This window comes from Oncorhynchus nerka, linkage group LG17, assembly GCF_034236695.1.
Source record: "Oncorhynchus nerka isolate Pitt River linkage group LG17, Oner_Uvic_2.0, whole genome shotgun sequence".
Classification (NCBI taxonomy): domain Eukaryota; kingdom Metazoa; phylum Chordata; class Actinopteri; order Salmoniformes; family Salmonidae; genus Oncorhynchus; species Oncorhynchus nerka.
Window position 1 is genome coordinate 5,816,240 of NC_088412.1, and position 21,995 is coordinate 5,838,234.

Here is a 21,995-nt window from a genome sequence, read left to right on the forward strand (position 1 = left end):
ATGGACTGGATAGAAGGGGTGAGGGTTCCTCAACGTTATGGACTGGATAGAAGGGGTGAGGGTTCCTCAACGTTATGGACTGGATAGAAGGGGTGAGGGTTTATACTGAAACATTATGGACTGGATAGAAGGGGTGAGGGTTCCTCAATGTTATGGACTGGATAGAAGGGGTGAGGGTTCCTCAATGTTATGGACTGGATAGAAGGGGTGAGGGTTCCTCAACGTTATGGACTGGATAGAAGGGGTGAGGGTTCCTCAACGTTATGGACTGGATAGAAGGGGTGAGGGTTCCTCAATGTTATGGACTGGATAGAAGGGGTGAGGGTTCCTCAATGTTATGGACTGGATAGAAGGGGTGAGGGTTCCTCAATGTTATGGACTGGATAGAAGGGGTGAGGGTTCCTCAATGTTATGGACTGGATAGAAGGGGTGAGGGTTCCTCAATGTTATGGACTGGATAGAAGGGGTGAGGGTTCCTCAATGTTATGGACTGGATAGAAGGGGTGAGGGTTCCTCAATGTTATGGACTGGATAGAAGGGGTGAGGGTTCCTCAATGTTATGGACTGGATAGAAGGGGTGAGGGTTCCTCAATGTTATGGACTGGATAGAAGGGGTGAGGGTTCCTCAATGTTATGGACTGGATAGAAGGGGTGAGGGTTCCTCAATGTTATGGACTGGATAGAAGGGGTGAGGGTTCCTCAACGTTATGGACTGGATAGAAGGGGTGAGGGTTCCTCAACGTTATGGACTGGATAGAAGGGGTGAGGGTTCCTCAACGTTATGGACTGGATAGAAGGGGTGAGGGTTCCTCAACGTTATGGACTGGATAGAAGGGGTGAGGGTTCCTCAACGTTATGGACTGGATAGAAGGGGTGAGGGTTCCTCAACGTTATGGACTGGATAGAAGGGGTGAGGGTTCCTCAATGTTATGGACTGGATAGAAGGGGTGAGGGTTCCTCAATGTTATGGACTGGATAGAAGGGGTGAGGGTTCCTCAACGTTATGGACTGGATAGAAGGGGTGAGGGTTCCTCAACGTTATGGACTGGATAGAAGGGGTGAGGGTTTATACTGACACATTATGGACTGGATAGAAGGGGTGAGGGTTCCTCAATGTTATGGACTGGATAGAAGGGGTGAGGGTTCCTCAATGTTATGGACTGGATAGAAGGGGTGAGGGTTCCTCAACGTTATGGACTGGATAGAAGGGGTGAGGGTTCCTCAACGTTATGGGCTGGATAGAAGGGGTGAGGGTTCCTCAATGTTATGGACTGGATAGAAGGGGTGAGGGTTCCTCAACGTTATGGACTGGATAGAAGGGGTGAGGGTTTATACTGAAACATTATGGACTGGATAGAAGGGGTGAGGGTTCCTCAATGTTATGGACTGGATAGAAGGGGTGAGGGTTCCTCAATGTTATGGACTGGATAGAAGGGGTGAGGGTTCCTCAACGTTATGGACTGGATAGAAGGGGTGAGGGTTCCTCAATGTTATGGACTGGATAGAAGGGGTGAGGGTTCCTCAACGTTATGGACTGGATAGAAGGGGTGAGGGTTCCTCAATGTTATGGACTGGATAGAAGGGGTGAGGGTTCCTCAACGTTATGGACTGGATAGAAGGGGTGAGGGTTCCTCAACGTTATGGACTGGATAGAAGGGGTGAGGGTTCCTCAATGTTATGGACTGGATAGAAGGGGTGAGGGTTCCTCAATGTTATGGACTGGATAGAAGGGGTGAGGGTTCCTCAACGTTATGGACTGGATAGAAGGGGTGAGGGTTCCTCAATGTTATGGACTGGATAGAAGGGGTGAGGGTTCCTCAATGTTATGGACTGGATAGAAGGGGTGAGGGTTCCTCAACGTTATGGACTGGATAGAAGGGGTGAGGGTTCCTCAACGTTATGGACTGGATAGAAGGGGTGAGGGTTTATACTGAAACATTATGGACTGGATAGAAGGGGTGAGGGTTCCTCAATGTTATGGACTGGATAGAAGGGGTGAGGGTTCCTCAATGTTATGGACTGGATAGAAGGGGTGAGGGTTCCTCAACGTTATGGACTGGATAGAAGGGGTGAGGGTTCCTCAACGTTATGGACTGGATAGAAGGGGTGAGGGTTCCTCAATGTTATGGACTGGATAGAAGGGGTGAGGGTTCCTCAATGTTATGGACTGGATAGAAGGGGTGAGGGTTCCTCAACGTTATGGACTGGATAGAAGGGGTGAGGGTTCCTCAATGTTATGGACTGGATAGAAGGGGTGAGGGTTCCTCAACGTTATGGACTGGATAGAAGGGGTGAGGGTTCCTCAACGTTATGGACTGGATAGAAGGGGTGAGGGTTTATACTGAAACATTATGGACTGGATAGAAGGGGTGAGGGTTCCTCAATGTTATGGACTGGATAGAAGGGGTGAGGGTTCCTCAATGTTATGGACTGGATAGAAGGGGTGAGGGTTCCTCAACGTTATGGACTGGATAGAAGGGGTGAGGGTTCCTCAACGTTATGGACTGGATAGAAGGGGTGAGGGTTCCTCAATGTTATGGACTGGATAGAAGGGGTGAGGGTTCCTCAATGTTATGGACTGGATAGAAGGGGTGAGGGTTCCTCAACGTTATGGACTGGATAGAAGGGGTGAGGGTTCCTCAACGTTATGGACTGGATAGAAGGGGTGAGGGTTCCTCAATGTTATGGACTGGATAGAAGGGGTGAGGGTTCCTCAACGTTATGGACTGGATAGAAGGGGTGAGGGTTTATACTGAAACATTATGGACTGGATAGAAGGGGTGAGGGTTCCTCAATGTTATGGACTGGATAGAAGGGGTGAGGGTTCCTCAATGTTATGGACTGGATAGAAGGGGTGAGGGTTCCTCAACGTTATGGACTGGATACAAGGGGTGAGGGTTCCTCAACGTTATGGACTGGATAGAAGGGGTGAGGGTTCCTCAACGTTATGGACTGGATAGAAGGGGTGAGGGTTCCTCAACGTTATGGACTGGATAGAAGGGGTGAGGGTTCCTCAACGTTATGGACTGGATAGAAGGGGTGAGGGTTTATACTGAAACATTATGGACTGGATAGAAGGGGTGAGGGTTCCTCAATGTTATGGACTGGATAGAAGGGGTGAGGGTTCCTCAATGTTATGGACTGGATAGAAGGGGTGAGGGTTCCTCAACGTTATGGACTGGATAGAAGGGGTGAGGGTTCCTCAACGTTATGGACTGGATAGAAGGGGTGAGGGTTCCTCAATGTTATGGACTGGATAGAAGGGGTGAGGGTTCCTCAATGTTATGGACTGGATAGAAGGGGTGAGGGTTCCTCAACGTTATGGACTGGATAGAAGGGGTGAGGGTTCCTCAATGTTATGGACTGGATAGAAGGGGTGAGGGTTCCTCAATGTTATGGACTGGATAGAAGGGGTGAGGGTTCCTCAACGTTATGGACTGGATAGAAGGGGTGAGGGTTCCTCAACGTTATGGACTGGATAGAAGGGGTGAGGGTTCCTCAATGTTATGGACTGGATAGAAGGGGTGAGGGTTCCTCAATGTTATGGACTGGATAGAAGGGGTGAGGGTTCCTCAACGTTATGGACTGGATAGAAGGGGTGAGGGTTCCTCAACGTTATGGACTGGATAGAAGGGGTGAGGGTTCCTCAATGTTATGGACTGGATAGAAGGGGTGAGGGTTCCTCAATGTTATGGACTGGATAGAAGGGGTGAGGGTTCCTCAATGTTATGGACTGGATAGAAGGGGTGAGGGTTCCTCAATGTTATGGACTGGATAGAAGGGGTGAGGGTTCCTCAATGTTATGGACTGGATAGAAGGGGTGAGGGTTCCTCAATGTTATGGACTGGATAGAAGGGGTGAGGGTTCCTCAACGTTATGGACTGGATAGAAGGGGTGAGGGTTTATACTGAAACATTATGGACTGGATAGAAGGGGTGAGGGTTCCTCAACGTTATGGACTGGATAGAAGGGGTGAGGGTTCCTCAATGTTATGGACTGGATAGAAGGGGTGAGGGTTCCTCAACGTTATGGACTGGATAGAAGGGGTGAGGGTTTATACTGAAACATTATGGACTGGATAGAAGGGGTGAGGGTTCCTCAATGTTATGGACTGGATAGAAGGGGTGAGGGTTCCTCAACGTTATGGACTGGATAGAAGGGGTGAGGGTTCCTCAATGTTATGGACTGGATAGAAGGGGTGAGGGTTCCTCAACGTTATGGACTGGATAGAAGGGGTGAGGGTTCCTCAACGTTATGGACTGGATAGAAGGGGTGAGGGTTTATACTGAAACATTATGGACTGGATAGAAGGGGTGAGGGTTCCTCAATGTTATGGACTGGATAGAAGGGGTGAGGGTTCCTCAATGTTATGGACTGGATAGAAGGGGTGAGGGTTCCTCAACGTTATGGACTGGATAGAAGGGGTGAGGGTTCCTCAACGTTATGGACTGGATAGAAGGGGTGAGGGTTCCTCAATGTTATGGACTGGATAGAAGGGGTGAGGGTTCCTCAACGTTATGGACTGGATAGAAGGGGTGAGGGTTCCTCAATGTTATGGACTGGATAGAAGGGGTGAGGGTTCCTCAATGTTATGGACTGGATAGAAGGGGTGAGGGTTCCTCAACGTTATGGACTGGATAGAAGGGGTGAGGGTTCCTCAACGTTATGGACTGGATAGAAGGGGTGAGGGTTCCTCAATGTTATGGACTGGATAGAAGGGGTGAGGGTTCCTCAATGTTATGGACTGGATAGAAAGGGTGAGGGTTCCTCAATGTTATGGACTGGATAGAAGGGGTGAGGGTTCCTCAATGTTATGGACTGGATAGAAGGGGTGAGGGTTTATACTGAAACATTATGGACTGGATAGAAGGGGTGAGGGTTCCTCAATGTTATGGACTGGATAGAAGGGGTGAGGGTTCCTCAATGTTATGGACTGGATAGAAGGGGTGAGGGTTCCTCAACGTTATGGACTGGATAGAAGGGGTGAGGGTTCCTCAACGTTATGGACTGGATAGAAGGGGTGAGGGTTTATACTGAAACATTATGGACTGGATAGAAGGGGTGAGGGTTCCTCAATGTTATGGACTGGATAGAAGGGGTGAGGGTTCCTCAATGTTATGGACTGGATAGAAGGGGTGAGGGTTCCTCAACGTTATGGACTGGATAGAAGGGGTGAGGGTTCCTCAACGTTATGGACTGGATAGAAGGGGTGAGGGTTCCTCAATGTTATGGACTGGATAGAAGGGGTGAGGGTTCCTCAATGTTATGGACTGGATAGAAGGGGTGAGGGTTTATACTGAAACATTATGGACTGGATAGAAGGGGTGAGGGTTCCTCAATGTTATGGACTGGATAGAAGGGGTGAGGGTTCCTCAATGTTATGGACTGGATAGAAGGGGTGAGGGTTCCTCAACGTTATGGACTGGATAGAAGGGGTGAGGGTTCCTCAATGTTATGGACTGGATAGAAGGGGTGAGGGTTCCTCAACGTTATGGACTGGATAGAAGGGGTGAGGGTTCCTCAACGTTATGGACTGGATAGAAGGGGTGAGGGTTTATACTGAAACATTATGGACTGGATAGAAGGGGTGAGGGTTCCTCAATGTTATGGACTGGATAGAAGGGGTGAGGGTTCCTCAATGTTATGGACTGGATAGAAGGGTGAGGGTTCCTCAACGTTATGGACTGGATAGAAGGGGTGAGGGTTCCTCAACGTTATGGACTGGATAGAAGGGGTGAGGGTTCCTCAATGTTATGGACTGGATAGAAGGGGTGAGGGTTCCTCAATGTTATGGACCGGATAGAAGGGGTGAGGGTTCCTCAACGTTATGGACTGGATAGAAGGGGTGAGGGTTCCTCAATGTTATGGACTGGATAGAAGGGGTGAGGGTTCCTCAATGTTATGGACTGGATAGAAGGGATGAGGGTTCCTCAACGTTATGGACTGGATAGAAGGGGTGAGGGTTCCTCAAGGTTATGGACTGGATAGAAGGGGTGAGGGTTCCTCAATGTTATGGACTGGATAGAAGGGGTGAGGGTTCCTCAATGTTATGGACTGGATAGAAGGGGTGAGGGTTCCTCAATGTTATGGACTGGATAGAAGGGGTGAGGGTTCCTCAATGTTATGGACTGGATAGAAGGGGTGAGGGTTCCTCAATGTTATGGACTGGATAGAAGGGGTGAGGGTTCCTCAATGTTATGGACTGGATAGAAGGGTGAGGGTTCCTCAATGTTATGGACTGGATAGAAGGGGTGAGGATTCCTCAATGTTATGGACTGGATAGAAGGGGTGAGGGTTCCTCAATGTTATGGACTGGATAGAAGGGGTGAGGGTTCCTCAACGTTATGGACTGGATAGAAGGGGTGAGGGTTCCTCAACGTTATGGACTGGATAGAAGGGGTGAGGGTTCCTCAACGTTATGGACTGGATAGAAGGGGTGAGGGTTCCTCAACGTTATGGACTGGATAGAAGGGGTGAGGGTTCCTCAACGTTATGGACTGGATAGAAGGGGTGAGGGTTCCTCAACGTTATGGACTGGATAGAAGGGGTGAGGGTTCCTCAATGTTATGGACTGGATAGAAGGGGTGAGGGTTTATACTGAAACATTATGGACTGGATAGAAGGGGTGAGGGTTCCTCAATGTTATGGACTGGATAGAAGGGGTGAGGGTTCCTCAACGTTATGGACTGGATAGAAGGGGTGAGGGTTCCTCAACGTTATGGACTGGATAGAAGGGGTGAGGGTTCCTCAATGTTATGGACTGGATAGAAGGGGTGAGGGTTCCTCAACGTTATGGACTGGATAGAAGGGGTGAGGGTTTATACTGAAACATTATGGACTGGATAGAAGGGGTGAGGGTTCCTCAATGTTATGGACTGGATAGAAGGGGTGAGGGTTCCTCAATGTTATGGACTGGATAGAAGGGGTGAGGGTTCCTCAACGTTATGGACTGGATAGAAGGGGTGAGGGTTCCTCAATGTTATGGACTGGATAGAAGGGGTGAGGGTTCCTCAACGTTATGGACTGGATAGAAGGGGTGAGGGTTCCTCAACGTTATGGACTGGATAGAAGGGTGAGGGTTCCTCAACGTTATGGACTGGATAGAAGGGGTGAGGGTTTATACTGAAACATTATGGACTGGATAGAAGGGGTGAGGGTTCCTCAATGTTATGGACTGGATAGAAGGGGTGAGGGTTCCTCAACGTTATGGACTGGATAGAAGGGGTGAGGGTTCCTCAACGTTATGGACTGGATAGAAGGGGTGAGGGTTCCTCAATGTTATGGACTGGATAGAAGGGGTGAGGGTTCCTCAATGTTATGGACTGGATAGAAGGGGTGAGGGTTCCTCAATGTTATGGACTGGATAGAAGGGGTGAGGGTTCCTCAATGTTATGGACTGGATAGAAGGGGTGAGGGTTCCTCAATGTTATGGACTGGATAGAAGGGGTGAGGGTTCCTCAATGTTATGGACTGGATAGAAGGGGTGAGGATTCCTCAATGTTATGGACTGGATAGAAGGGGTGAGGGTTCCTCAATGTTATGGACTGGATAGAAGGGGTGAGGGTTCCTCAACGTTATGGACTGGATAGAAGGGGTGAGGGTTCCTTAACGTTATGGACTGGATAGAAGGGGTGAGGGTTCCTCAACGTTATGGACTGGATAGAAGGGGTGAGGGTTCCTCAACGTTATGGACTGGATAGAAGGGGTGAGGGTTCCTCAACGTTATGGACTGGATAGAAGGGGTGAGGGTTCCTCAATGTTATGGACTGGATAGAAGGGGTGAGGGTTCCTCAATGTTATGGACTGGATAGAAGGGGTGAGGGTTCCTCAACGTTATGGACTGGATAGAAGGGGTGAGGGTTCCTCAACGTTATGGACTGGATAGAAGGGGTGAGGGTTCCTCAATGTTATGGACTGGATAGAAGGGGTGAGGGTTCCTCAATGTTATGGACTGGATAGAAGGGGTTTGGGTTCCTCAATGTTATGGACTGGATAGAAGGGGTGAGGGTTCCTCAATGTTATGGACTGGATAGAAGGGGTGAGGGTTCCTCAACGTTATGGACTGGATAGAAGGGGTGAGGGTTCCTCAATGTTATGGACTGGATAGAAGGGGTGAGGGTTTATACTGAAACATTATGGACTGGATAGAAGGGTTGAGGGCTCCTCAACTTTATGGACTGGATAGAAGGGGTGAGGGTTTATACTGAAACATTATGGACTGGATAGAAGGGTTGAGGGCTCCTCAACTTTATGGACTGGATAGAAGGGGTGAGGGTTTATACTGAAACATTATGGACTGGATAGAAGGGTTGAGGGCTCCTCAACTTTATGGACTGGATAGAAGGGGTGAGGGTTCCTCAACGTTATGGACTGGATAGAAGGGGTGAGGGTTCCTCAACGTTATGGACTGGATAGAAGGGGTGAGGGCTCCTCAACTTTATGGACTGGATAGAAGGGGTGAGGGTTCCTCAACGTTATGGACTGGATAGAAGGGGTGAGGGTTCCTCAACGTTATGGACTGGATAGAAGGGGTGAGGGTTCCTCAACGTTATGGACTGGATAGAAGGGGTGAGGGTTTATACTGAAACATCATGGACTGGATAGAAGGGTTGAGGGCTCCTCAACTTTATGGACTGGATAGAAGGGGTGAGGGTTTATACTGAAACATTATGGACTGGATAGAAGGGTTGAGGGCTCCTCAACTTTATGGACTGGATAGAAGGGGTGAGGGTTTATACTGAAACATTATGGACTGGATAGAAGGGTTGAGGGCTCCTCAACTTTATGGACTGGATAGAAGGGGTGAGGGTTTATACTGAAACATTATGGACTGGATAGAAGGGTTGAGGGCTCCTCAACTTTATGGACTGGATAGAAGGGGTGAGGGTTTATACTGAAACTTTATGGACTGGATAGAAGGGGTGAGGGTTTATACTGAAACATTATGGACTGGATAGAATGGGTGAGGGCTCCTCAACATTATGGACACTACAGCCCAGTACAGCCCAGTACAGCCCATTACAGCCCAGCCCAGTACAGCCCAGTACAGCCCAGCCCAGTACAGCCTAACCCAGTACAGCCCAGTACAGCCTAGCCCAGTACAGCCCAGCCCAGTACAGCCTAGCCCAGTACAGCCCAGCCCAGTACAGCCCAGCCCAGTACAGCCCAGCCCAGTACAGCTCAGTACAGCCCAGTACAGTACAGCCCAGTACAGCCCAGCCCAGTACAGCTCAGTACAGCCCAGTACAGCCCAGCCCAGTACAGCCCAGTACAGCCTAGCCCAGTACAGCCCAGTACAGCCCAGCCCAGTACAGCCCAGCCCAGTACAGCCCAGTACAGCACAGCCCAGTACAGCCCAGCCCAGTACAGCCTGTACAGCACAGCCCAGTACAGCCTGTACAGCCCAGCCCAGTACAGTGCAGCACAGCCCAGTACAGCACAGCCCATTACAGCCTGTACAGCCCAGCCCAGTACAGCCCAGCCCAGCCCAGTACAGTACAGCCCAGCCCAGTACAGCCCAGTACAGCCTAGCCCAGTTGTGACGGCCCTGAATTTTTCTGAACCGTCTCAGTGCAGCTCCTTCCAATAGGGCGCTTTCCCTTTATTTCCCAATTAAATAGCCAGCATCAGCTGCGCGAAAGGGGGGTTGTGATGGAGACGTGCATGAGGATGTGTTCAACCCGCAGTTCCGAAGCTTCTCTATTCCGTTTGTTTTGTTGCCGTTAAACGTGTGTTTTGTAGCCTAAGAGAGTTTACCCAGGATCGGATCCACTCTTTGCGTCCCTGGACTAGACCTCGCCGTTCTTCGTGGCCTTTCTCCGCTGGAGATCTATTGGCGGATTGGATTGTCTGACTGACCGACTGACTACCACCTTTTTGTATACGGTATTTCATTTGTTTGGATGTGATGTATACTGTGATTTATGTAGTTAGTTGTAGTTGAGGACTTAATTAAGAGTTGATACGCTTTAAAGTTCTGTGGTAAAATAATTGTATGTTTAATACTGGGTTTACGCTACACGGAATGAACTGACAAACATTGCGTGACAAAAGTCACTTGAGTTCACTGAACTCCTTTACCGGGCTGGACTCTTTTTAGGCCCGAGGTACAGGACATTTCTGGAGGAACCAGAACTCATTGTGTTATATTATATGTGTGCGTAATCCTTGATGTTGTTAATACAACCCACACAAAAGAATATAGTTGTTTTGGAAGTTCTTTCCAATGTTTTAAGGGTTTATGAAAAGTTTATTTCCATCCTGACTTTTACATGAGTCCTTTGTATTGGTGTAGACTTGACGGACCAGATGGGACTCATTCCCACCCAAACCAAAAGGAGAAACCAATGTTTTCTCTGGTAACAACCTACCTGGCACCCCTATAAATAATAACCTCAAGTCAAAACCGTTACACAGTACAGCCCAGTACAGCCCAGTACAGCCTAGCCCAGTACAGCCTAGCCCAGTACAGCTCAGCCCAGCCCAGTACAGCCCAGTACAGCCTAGCCCAGTACAGCTCAGTACAGCCCAGCCCAGTACAGCTCAGCCCAGCCCAGTACAGCCCAGTACAGCCTAGCCCAGTACAGCTCAGTACAGTACAGCCCAGTACAGCCCAGCCCAGCCCAGTACAGCCCAGTACAGCCTAGCCCAGTACAGCTCAGTACAGCCTAGCCCAGTACAGCCCAGTACAGCCTAGCCCAGTACAGCTCAGTACAGTACAGCCCAGTACAGCCCAGTACAGCCCAGTACAGCCTAGCCCAGTACAGCTCAGTACAGTACAGCCCAGTACAGCCCAGCCCAGCCCAGGCCAGCCCAGCCCAGTACAGCCCATTCCAGCCCAGCCCAGTACAGCCCAGTACAGCCCAGTACAGCCCAGTACAGCCCAGCCCAGTCCAGCCCAGTACAGCCCAGCCCATTTCAGCCCAGTCCAGCCCAGTACAGGCCAGTACAGGCCAGCCCAGCCCAGTACAGCACAGCCCAGGCCAGGCCAGCCCAGCCCAGGCCAGCCCAGTATACATTTACATTTACATTTAAGTCATTTAGCAGACGCTCTTATCCAGAGCGACTTACAAGTATAGCCCAGTACGGCTCAGCAGTGTGAAAAGCCCTTGAGACGGCCTGGATATTAGGCCTATATAAGCACTCCCTGCACACAAACACCATTCCAACATGCATCTCAAGTGAATCGGTGTTTTGACCAGGCTGATGCGAGTGAATCTGTGTTATGACCAGGCGGATGCTCGTGAATCTGTGTTATGACCAGGCGGATGCTCGTGAATCTGTGTTTTGACCAGGCTGATGAGCGTGAATCTGTGTTTTGACCAGGCTGATGAGCGTGAATCGGTGTTTTGACCAGGCTGATGAACGTGAATCGGTGTTTTGACCAGGCTGATGCGCGTGAATAACCGCCGCTAACCGCCTGTAACCGCCGCTAACCGCCTGTAACCGCCGCTAACCGCCTCTAACCGCCTCTAACCTCCGCTAACCGCCTCTAACCGCCTCTCACAGTGAAGGTTCGCTTTTTCCCCAATCAAAAGCCCTGGATTAACACTGAGGTTGGCACTAAGCTAAAGGACAGGGCTATCGCACACAGGGCTGTCACACACAGGGCTGTCACACACAGGGCTGTCACACACAGGGCTATCACAGACAGGGCTATCACACACAGGGCTATCACACACAGGGCTATCACACACAGGGCTATCACACACAGGGCTGTCACAGACAGGGCTATCGCACACACAGGGCTATCGCACACACAGGGCTATCGCACACACAGGGCTATCGCACACACAGGGCTATCACAGACAGGGCTATCACAGACAATCCCGAGGCTACAGCTGAGGTTAGGAACAAGTAGCCCCACTGTGACCTCCACAGTGTCAATAAACATGCCAAAAGGACAATATAGGAATCATGTAGAATACACAGGCTCCGAGGCCACGGATTGGAAGACCCAGCCGTGATCTGCCCAATGAGGCCTCTCTTCCAAACGAACACAATGCATTTTTATTGCTTTAAAAACAAAACGCCGTACCATCCACGATGGCCCCCACCGACCCAGAGGATGATGGGTGATCTCGCTCTCCGACGCCGACGCGAGTAAGGTCTTTAATCAGGTCAATACTGGCAAGGCCGCGGGAATATTATATTAACATGAATTATTAATAATATTAATGTTCCAGGACGCGTAGATCACCTGGAAGGCATATTCACTGTAATTTTCAAAACCTGTCGTTTTCCCCCCATGTCTTAAAGATAACCACCATCATTCCTGTTTCCAAGAACTCTACGGCTTCATGCCGCAATGACTACCGTTCTCTGTGTTGACTACCGTTCTCTGTGTTGACTACCGTTCTCTATGTTGACTACCGTTCTCTAGCACTGACATCTGTGTTGACTACCGTTCTCTGTGTTGACTACCGTTCTCTGTGTTGACTACTGTTCTCTGTGTGGACTACCGTTCTCTGTGTGGACTACCGTTCTCTGTGTGACTACCGTTCTCTGTGTGGACTACCGTTCTCTGTGTGGACTACCGTTCTCTGTGTGGACTACCGTTCTCTGTGTGGACTACCGTTCTCTGTGTTGACTACCGTTCTCTGTGTGACTACCGTTCTCTGTGTTGACTACCGTTCTCTGTGTTGACTACCGTTCTCTGTGTTGACTACCGTTCTCTAGCACTGACATCTGTATTCACAAAATGACAGATTTGTACCTTGTCAGCTCGGGGGGTTTGAACTTGCAACCTTCCGGTTACTAGTCCAACGCTCTAACCACTAGGCTACCCTACATCTGTATTCACAAAGTGTTTAGAAAGGCTGGTTATGGCACCCATCAACTCCATCATCCCAGACAACCTAGACCCACTCCAATTAGCCCCAACAGATCCATAGTCGACATAATCTCTTTTGCACTCCACACTGCCCTCACCCACTTAGACAAGAGGAACACCTACGTTAGAATGGTGTTCATTGACTACAGCTCGGCGTTCAACACCATAGCGCCGTCCAAGCTCTAAACTCAGAACCCTTGGGAGTGAACACCTCCCTCTGCAACTGGATCCTGGACTTGCTAACGCCCCCCAGGTGGTAAGTTGTAGGTAACAACACATCCACCACGCTGACCCTCAACACGGGGGGGGGCCCTCAGGGGTGCGTGCTTAGTCCCTTCTTGTACTCCCTGTTCACCGACAACTGCGTGGCCACGCACGACTCCAACACCATCATTAAGTTAGCTGAAGACACGTGAGACGGCCTATAGGGAGGAGGTCAGTGATCCGGAGCAGTGTGGTTGCCAGGACAACAACCCCCTTACCTTCAACATCAGCAAAAACAAAGCAGCTCACAGGAAAATCGCAGATCCTCCAGGCTGCGATCTGCAATAACGTAAATCTACCCTGGGCTACGACAACACAATGAGGAATGTGTTGTCGTTATCCGGTGAGGGCTGTAGAACTGCGGTGATTGTAGAGGCTAATTTTGTATTTATTTTCATTAGGATCCTTATTAGCTGTGGCGATTGCAGCAGTTACTCTTCCTGGGGTTCACATGAAACATTAGACAGAGTATAAATGAACAAGAACAGAGTATTACGGACAGAACTACATACATTAAAACACCTAGCTGGTCTGTGTGTCTGTGCTGTTGATTATGCAAACAGTTTGGAATTTTCAACATATGAATATATATATAATTTATATAACGAGAGAGAGAGAGAGAGGGGGAGACAGGGAGAGAGAGAGGGGGAGACAGGGAGAGAGAGAGGGGGAGACAGAGAGGGGGACAGAGAGAGAGAGGGGGAGAGAGAGAGAGAGACAGAGAGACAGAGAGAGAGGGGGGACAGAGGGAGAGAGAGACAGAGAGAGAGAGACAGAGAGAGACAGAGAGAGAGGGGGAGACAGAGAGAGAGAGGGGGGACAGAGGGAGAGAGAGACAGAGAGAGAGAGGGGGACAGAGGGAGAGAGAGACAGAGAGAGAGAGACAGAGAGAGAGGGGGGGGACAGAGAGAGAGAGGGGGGGAGACAGAGAGAGAGAGGGGGGACAGAGAGAGAGAGAGAGAGAAAAAAGAGAGACAGAGAGAGAGGGACAGAGAGAGAGAGGGGGACAGAGAGAGAGAGAGAGAAAAAAAAATGAGAGACAGAGAGAGAGAGAGAGAGAGAGGGGGGACAGAGAGAGAGAGAGAGGGGGACAGAGAGAGAGGGGGGACAGAGAGAGAGAGAAAAAGAGAGACAGAGAGAGAGGGACAGAGAGAGACAGAGAGAGAGAGAGGGAGAGAGAGGGAAAAAGAGAGACAGAGAGAGAGAGAGAGAGAGAGAGAGAGGGACTGGCATCGTATTGATATTAACTCTGATTACAGTGAAGACAATACGTTTCTGTTTTTTTAAGGCTTCCTGACGTAATAACTGCATCAAATGAAATGTTATTTATTTTATTATATTTAAATGTTATTTTAACACTACTGCCCCCCTCTTCAGATGTAGGTTATAGCAGCCAGCTCTCCTCTATATTTAAATGTTATTTGAACACTACTGCCCCCCTCTTCAGATGTAGGTTATAGCAGCCAGCTCTCCTCTATATTTAAATGTTATTTGAACACTACTGCCCCCCTCTTCAGATGTAGGTTATAGCAGCCAGCTCTCCTCTATATTTAAATGTTATTTGAACACTACTGCCCCCCTCTTCAGATGTAGGTTATAGCAGCCAGCTCTCCTCTATATTTAAATGTTATTTGAACACTACTGCCCCCCTCTTCAGATGTAGGTTATAGCAGCCAGCTCTCCTCTATATTTAAATGTTATTTGAACACTACTGCCCCCCTCTTCAGATGTAGGTTATAGCAGCCAGCTCTCCTCTATATTTAAATGTTATTTGAACACTACTGCCCCCTCTTCAGATGTTAGGTTAGATAGCAGCCAGCTCTCCTCTATATTTAAATGTTATTTTAACACTACTGCCCCCCTCTTCAGATGTAGGTTATAGCAGCCAGCTCTCCTCTATATTTAAATGTTATTTGAACACTACTGCCCCCCTCTTCAGATGTAGGTTATAGCAGCCAGCTCTCCTCTATATTTAAATGTTATTTGAACACTACTGCCCCCCTCTTCAGATGTAGGTTATAGCAGCCAGCTCTCCTCTATATTTAAATGTTATTTGAACACTACTGCCCCCCTCTTCAGATGTAGGTTATAGCAGCCAGCTCTCCTCTATATTTAAATGTTATTTGAACACACTACTGCCCCCTCTTCAGATGTAGGTTATAGCAGCCAGCTCTCCTCTATATTTAAATGTTATTTGAACACTACTGCCCCCCTCTTCAGATGTAGGTTATAGCAGCCAGCTCTCCTCTATATTTAAATGTTATTTGAACACTACTGCCCCCCTCTTCAGATGTAGGTTATAGCAGCCAGCTCTCCTCTATATTTAAATGTTATTTGAACACTACTGCCCCCCTCTTCAGATGTAGGTTATAGCAGCCAGCTCTCCTCTATATTTAAATGTTATTTGAACACTACTGCCCCCCTCTTCAGATGTAGGTTATAGCAGCCAGCTCTCCTCTATTTAAATGTTATTTTAACACTCTATATTTAAATGTTATTTTAACACTACTGCCCCCTCTTCAGATGTAGGTTATAGCAGCCAGCTCACTCTGCCCTCTATATTTAAATGTTATTTGAACACTACTGCCCCCCTCTTCAGATGTAGGTTATAGCAGCCAGCTCTCCTCTATATTTAAATGTTATTTGAACACTACTGCCCCCCTCTTCAGATGTAGGTTATAGCAGCCAGCTCTCCTCTATATTTAAATGTTATTTTAACACTACTGCCCCCCTCTTCAGATGTAGGTTATAGCAGCCAGCTCTCCTCTATATTTAAATGTTATTTTAACACTACTGCCCCCTCTTCAGATGTAGGTTATTTGAACACTAGCAGATGTAGCTCTCCTCTATATTTAAATGTTATTTTAACACTACTGCCCCCCTCTTCAGATGTAGGTTATAGCAGCCAGCTCTCCTCTATATTTAAATGTTATTTGAACACTACTGCCCCCCTCTTCAGATGTAGGTTATAGCAGCCAGCTCTCCTCTATATTTAAATGTTATTTTAACACTACTGCCCCCCTCTTCAGATGTAGGTTATAGCAGCCAGCTCTCCTCTATATTTAAATGTTATTTTAACACTACTGCCCCCCTCTTCAGATGTAGGTTATAGCAGCCAGCTCTCCTCTATATTTAAATGTTATTTTAACACTACTGCCCCCCACTTCAGATGTAGGTTATAGCAGCCAGCTCTCCTCTATATTTAAATGTTATTTTAACACTACTGCCCCCCTCTTCAGATGTAGGTTATAGCAGCCAGCTCTCCTCTATATTTAAATGTTATTTTAACACTACTGCCCCCCTCTTCAGATGTAGGTTATAGCAGCCAGCTCTCCTCTATATTTAAATGTTATTTGAACACTACTGCCCCCCTCTTCAGATGTAGGTTATAGCAGCCAGCTCTCCTCTATATTTAAATGTTATTTGAACACTACTGCCCCCCTCTTCAGATGTAGGTTATAGCAGCCAGCTCTCCTCTATATTTAAATGTTATTTTAACACTACTGCCCCCCTCTTCAGATGTAGGTTATAGCAGCCAGCTCTCCTCTATATTTAAATGTTATTTTAACACTACTGCCCCCCTCTTCAGATGTAGGTTATAGCAGCCAGCTCTCCTCTATATTTAAATGTTATTTTAACACTACTGCCCCCCTCTTCAGATGTAGGTTATAGCAGCCAGCTCTCCTCTATATTTAAATGTTATTTTAACACTACTGCCCCCTTCAGATGTAGGTTATAGCAGCCAGCTCTCCTCTATATTTAAATGTTATTTTAACACTACTGCCCCCCTCTTCAGATGTAGGTTATAGCAGCCAGCTCTCCTCTATATTTAAATGTTATTTTAACACTACTGCCCCCCTCTTCAGATGTAGGTTATAGCAGCCAGCTCTCCTCTATATTTAAATGTTATTTTAACACTACTGCCCCCCTCTTCAGATGTAGGTTATAGCAGCCAGCTCTCCTCTATATTTAAATGTTATTTTAACACTACTGCCCCCCTCTTCAGATGTAGGTTATAGCAGCCAGCTCTCCTCTATATTTAAATGTTATTTTAACACTACTGCCCCCCTCCTCAGATGTAGGTTATAGCAGCCAGCTCTCCTCTATATTTAAATGTTATTTTAACACTACTGCCCCCCTCTTCAGATGTAGGTTATAGCAGCCAGCTCTCCTCTATATTTAAATGTTATTTTAACACTACTGCCCCCCTCTTCAGATGTAGGTTATAGCATATTTAAATGCCAGCTCTCCTCTATATTTAAATGCCAGCTCTCCTCTATATTTAAATGTTATTTTAACACTACTGCCCCCCTCTTCAGATGTAGGTTATAGCAGCCAGCTCTCCTCTATATTTAAATGTTATTTTAACACTACTGCCCCCCTCTTCAGATGTAGGTTATAGCAGCCAGCTCTCCTCTATATTTAAATGTTATTTGAACACTACTGCCCCCCTCTTCAGATGTAGGTTATAGCAGCCAGCTCTCCTCTATATTTAAATGTTATTTTAACACTACTGCCCCCCTCTTCAGATGTAGGTTATAGCAGCCAGCTCTCCTCTATATTTAAATGTTATTTTAACACTACTGCCCCCCTCTTCAGATGTAGGTTATAGCAGCCAGCTCTCCTCTATATTTAAATGTTATTTTAACACTACTGCCCCCAGCCAGCTCTTCAGATGTAGGTTATAGCAGCCAGCTCTCCTCTATATTTAAATGTTATTTGAACACTACTGCCCCCCTCTTCAGATGTAGGTTATAGCAGCCAGCTCTCCTCTATATTTAAATGTTATTTGAACACTACTGCCCCCCTCTTCAGATGTAGGTTATAGCAGCCAGCTCTCCTCTATATTTAAATGTTATTTTAACACTACTGCCCCCCTCTTCAGATGTAGGTTATAGCAGCCAGCTCTCCTCTATATTTAAATGTTATTTTAACACTACTGCCCCCCTCTTCAGATGTAGGTTATAGCAGCCAGCTCTCCTCTATATTTAAATGTTATTTTAACACTACTGCCCCCCTCTTCAGATGTAGGTTATAGCAGCCAGCTCTCCTCTATATTTAAATGTTATTTTAACACTACTGCCCCCCTCTTCAGATGTAGGTTATAGCAGCCAGCTCTCCTCTATATTTAAATGTTATTTGAACACTACTGCCCCCCTCTTCAGATGTAGGTTATAGCAGCCAGCTCTCCTCTATATTTAAATGTTATTTTAACACTACTGCCCCCCTCTTCAGATGTAGGTTATAGCAGCCAGCTCTCCTCTATATTTAAATGTTATTTTAACACTACTGCCCCCCTCTTCAGATGTAGGTTATAGCAGCCAGCTCTCCTCTATATTTAAATGTTATTTGAACACTACTGCCCCCCTCTTCAGATGTAGGTTATAGCAGCCAGCTCTCCTCTATATTTAAATGTTATTTGAACACTACTGCCCCCCTCTTCAGATGTAGGTTATAGCAGCCAGCTCTCCTCTATATTTAAATGTTATTTGAACACTACTGCCCCCCTCTTCAGATGTAGGTTATAGCAGCCAGCTCTCCTCTATATTTAAATGTTATTTTAACACTACTGCCCCCCTCTTCAGATGTAGGTTATAGCAGCCAGCTCTCCTCTATATTTAAATGTTATTTTAACACTACTGCCCCCCTCTTCAGATGTAGGTTATAGCAGCCAGCTCTCCTCTAGCTGTTGTTATGGATTCGTTTGTTCTTCACAGTCTCCTGTTTCCAACATCCCTGAAAGGGACGCGTGTGTAGCATCCTGAGGGCATTGTGGAGGCAGAACGGAGTGGCTCTCTACCAGGAGAGGGCATTGTGGAGGAGTGGCTCTCTACCAGGAGAGGGCATTGTGGAGGAGTGGCTCTCTGCCAGGAGAGGGCATTGTGGAGGAGTGGCTCTCTACCAGGAGAGGGCATTGTGGAGGAGTGGCTCTCTACCAGGAGAGGGCATTGTGGAGGAGTGGCTCTCTGCCAGGAGAGGGCATTGTGGAGGAGTGGCTCTCTGCCAGGAGAGGGCATTGTGGAGGAGTGGCTCTCTACCAGGAGAGGGCATTGTGGAGGAGTGGCTCTCTACCAGGAGAGGGCATTGTGGAGGAGTGGCTCTCTACCAGGAGAGGGCATTGTGGAGGAGTGGCTCTCTGCCAGGAGAGGGCATTGTGGAGGAGTGGCTCTCTGCCAGGAGAGGGCATTGTGGAGGAGTGGCTCTCTGCCAGGAGAGGGCATTGTGGAGGAGTGGCTCTCTACCAGGAGAGGGCATTGTGGAGGAGTGGCTCTCTGCCAGGAGAGGGCATTGGGAGGAGTGGCTCTCTACCAGGAGGGCATTGTGGCTCTCTGCCAGGAGAGGGCATTGTGGAGGAGTGGCTCTCTGCCAGGAGAGGGCATTGTGGAGGAGTGGCTCTCTGCCAGGAGAGGGCATTGTGGAGGAGTGGCTCTCTGCCAGGAGAGGGCATTTTGTGTTGGATATTAGAGTCACTGTGTGTTGGATATTAGGGTCACTGTGTGTTGGATATTAGTGTCACTGTGTGGTGGATATTAGGGTCACTGTGTGGTGGATATTAGGGTCACTGTGTGTTGGATATTAGGGTCACTGTGTGTTGGATATTAGAGTCACTGTGTGTTGGATATTAGGGTCACTGTGTGTTGGATATTAGGGTCACTGTGTGTTGGATATTAGGGTCACTGTGTGTTGGATATTAGGGTCACTGTGTGTTGGATATTAGGGTCACTGTGTGTTGGATATTAGGGTCACTGTGTGTTGGATATTAGGGTCACTGTGTGTTGGATATTAGAGTCACTGTGTGTTGGATATTAGAGTCACTGTGTGTTGGATATTAGAGTCACTGTGTGTTGGATATTAGAGTCACTGTGTGTTGGATATTAGAGTCACTGTGTGGTGGATATTAGGGTCACTGTGTGTTGGATATTAGAGTCACTGTGTGTTGGATATTAGGGTCACTGTGTGTTGGATATTAGAGTCACTGTGTGTTGGATATTAGGGTCACTGTGTGTTGGATATTAGAGTCACTGTGTGTTGGATATTAGGGTCACTGTGTGTTGGATATTAGAGTCACTGTGTGTTGGATATTAGAGTCACTGTGTGTTGGATATTAGAGTCATTGTGTTCAAATGTATTTGATAAAGCTTTTGTTACATCAGCAGTTGGTCACAGACCCTCCTGGTCCATTCCCTTGTTGTTGATGTTGTTGACAAAGACTGTTTACTCTTGAGTAGAGTCCCACAGTTCTTCATCTGGAAAGTCACACATTAAAGACTTCTCCCTTTTTGTTGATGTTGATGTTGTTTGTTGTTGTTGTTGTTGATGTTGTTGTGTTCATTCCAACTATCCAATGACTGAATTCCACAACGGTAATTCCATCACGAAAACCCGTAATTAGGTTTGTGTCGTAGCTTAGCTAGCTACATTGCCCCGAGAAGGTACCAGCGAACATTAATTATGCTGCTTTGATGTGAAGATGAAGAGGTGTTTTATTGGGATCGTTATGCTCTTTATGCTTAAAAATCATAATTAGATGTTCACATACATTATTTGATTAAGGCACAGCCGAGGGGAAGGAGAGCTACAAGAATCATTACTAAAGAAAACACTGGTGTGGTTTTAAGTATGAAATTAGCAGCTACATCCACCCTAGCAGACACAGACACACTCAGTCCTTCACTCCTTCCATCTAATAATCTGTTGTGTGTTCATACACCAACTCTCTCTCTCTCTCTCTGTCTCTCTCTCTCTCTCTCTGTCTCTTTACACCACAGAGAGACTCTGCTCTCCCTTTCTTTGTCTCATTCTCCCTCTTATCCGTTCCTGCTCCCTGTCTTTCTCTCTCTCTCTCTCCCTGTCTTTCTCTCTCTCTCTCACCTCCATCCCTCCCTCCCTACTTCCCTCCCTCCCTACCTCCCTCCCTACCTCCCTCCCTCCCTCTGTCCCTCCCTACCTACCTACCTACCTCCCTCCAAGGAGGGAGTGGTGTCTCTGTCTGTGTGTTTCTGGGAAGGAGGGAGGGAGTGGTGTCTCTGTCTGTGTGTTTCTGGGAAGGAGGGAGGAGTGGTGTCTCTGTCTGTGTGTTTCTGGGAAGGAGGGAGGGAGTGGTGTCTCTGTCTGTGTGTTTCTGGGAAGGAGGGAGGAGTGGTGTCTCTGTCTGTGTGTTTCTGGGAAGGAGGGAGGGAGTGGTGTCTGTGTTTTCTGGGAAGGAGGGAGGAGTGGTGGTGTCTGAGTTTATCTGTCTGGGTGTAGATAAGGAGTTGTTTGATGGGGATAAGAGGAAGGAGTGTGATTTTGGTCAGCCAATCTGATTCATAGAGAGAGAGAAAGATGGGAGATGGACGAGAGGGGCGTGAGTGAGGGGGTAAAGAGAGACACAGAGGGAGGAGAGAGACGAGAAAGAGAGATGGAGAGAGAGGGGGATAGAGAGAGATGCAGAGAGAGAGGGAAGGAAGGCCCAGGTCGCTTGGCCATAGCAGCGAACAGTAATTACATAAAGAGATTAGTATAGACAGGAGAGAGGGGTGGAGAGGAGGTAGAGGAGTGGTAGAAAGAGAGGGGGGATAGAGAGAGATTAGTATAGACAGGAGAGAGGGGTGGAGAGGCCGTCTTCTCCTGACTCTACAGGCCATCCTCCCCTGACTCTACAGGCCGTCTTCTCCTGACTCTACAGGCCGTCCTCCCCTGACTCTACAGGCCGTCCTCCCCTGACTCTACAGGCCGTCCTCCCCTGACTCTACAGGCCGTCTTCTCCTGACTCTACAGGCCGTCTTCTCCTGACTCTACAGGCCGTCTTCTCCTGACTCTACAGGCCGTCCTCCCCTGACTCTACAGGCCGTCCTCCCCTGACTCTACAGGCCGTCCTCCCCTGACTCTACAGGCCGTCCTCCCCTGACTCTACAGG

At 47.9% G+C, this 21,995-nt stretch overlaps 1 protein-coding gene and 1 long non-coding RNA gene across 2 annotated transcripts in view; both read left to right on the forward strand.

Moving 5' to 3' along the window:
- Positions 1–21,995, forward strand: part of LOC135561317 (uncharacterized) — a 755,535-nt gene that overhangs the window by 698,190 nt on the left and 35,350 nt on the right. The gene's annotated exons all lie outside the window — the stretch shown is intronic.
- LOC135561316 (uncharacterized) overlaps positions 9,667–21,995 on the forward strand; it is a 14,745-nt gene continuing 2,416 nt past the window's right edge. The window contains exon 1 of the long non-coding RNA XR_010459365.1: positions 9,667–9,885. This is a non-coding gene — a long non-coding RNA (uncharacterized LOC135561316). The remainder of the gene's footprint in view (positions 9,886–21,995) is intronic.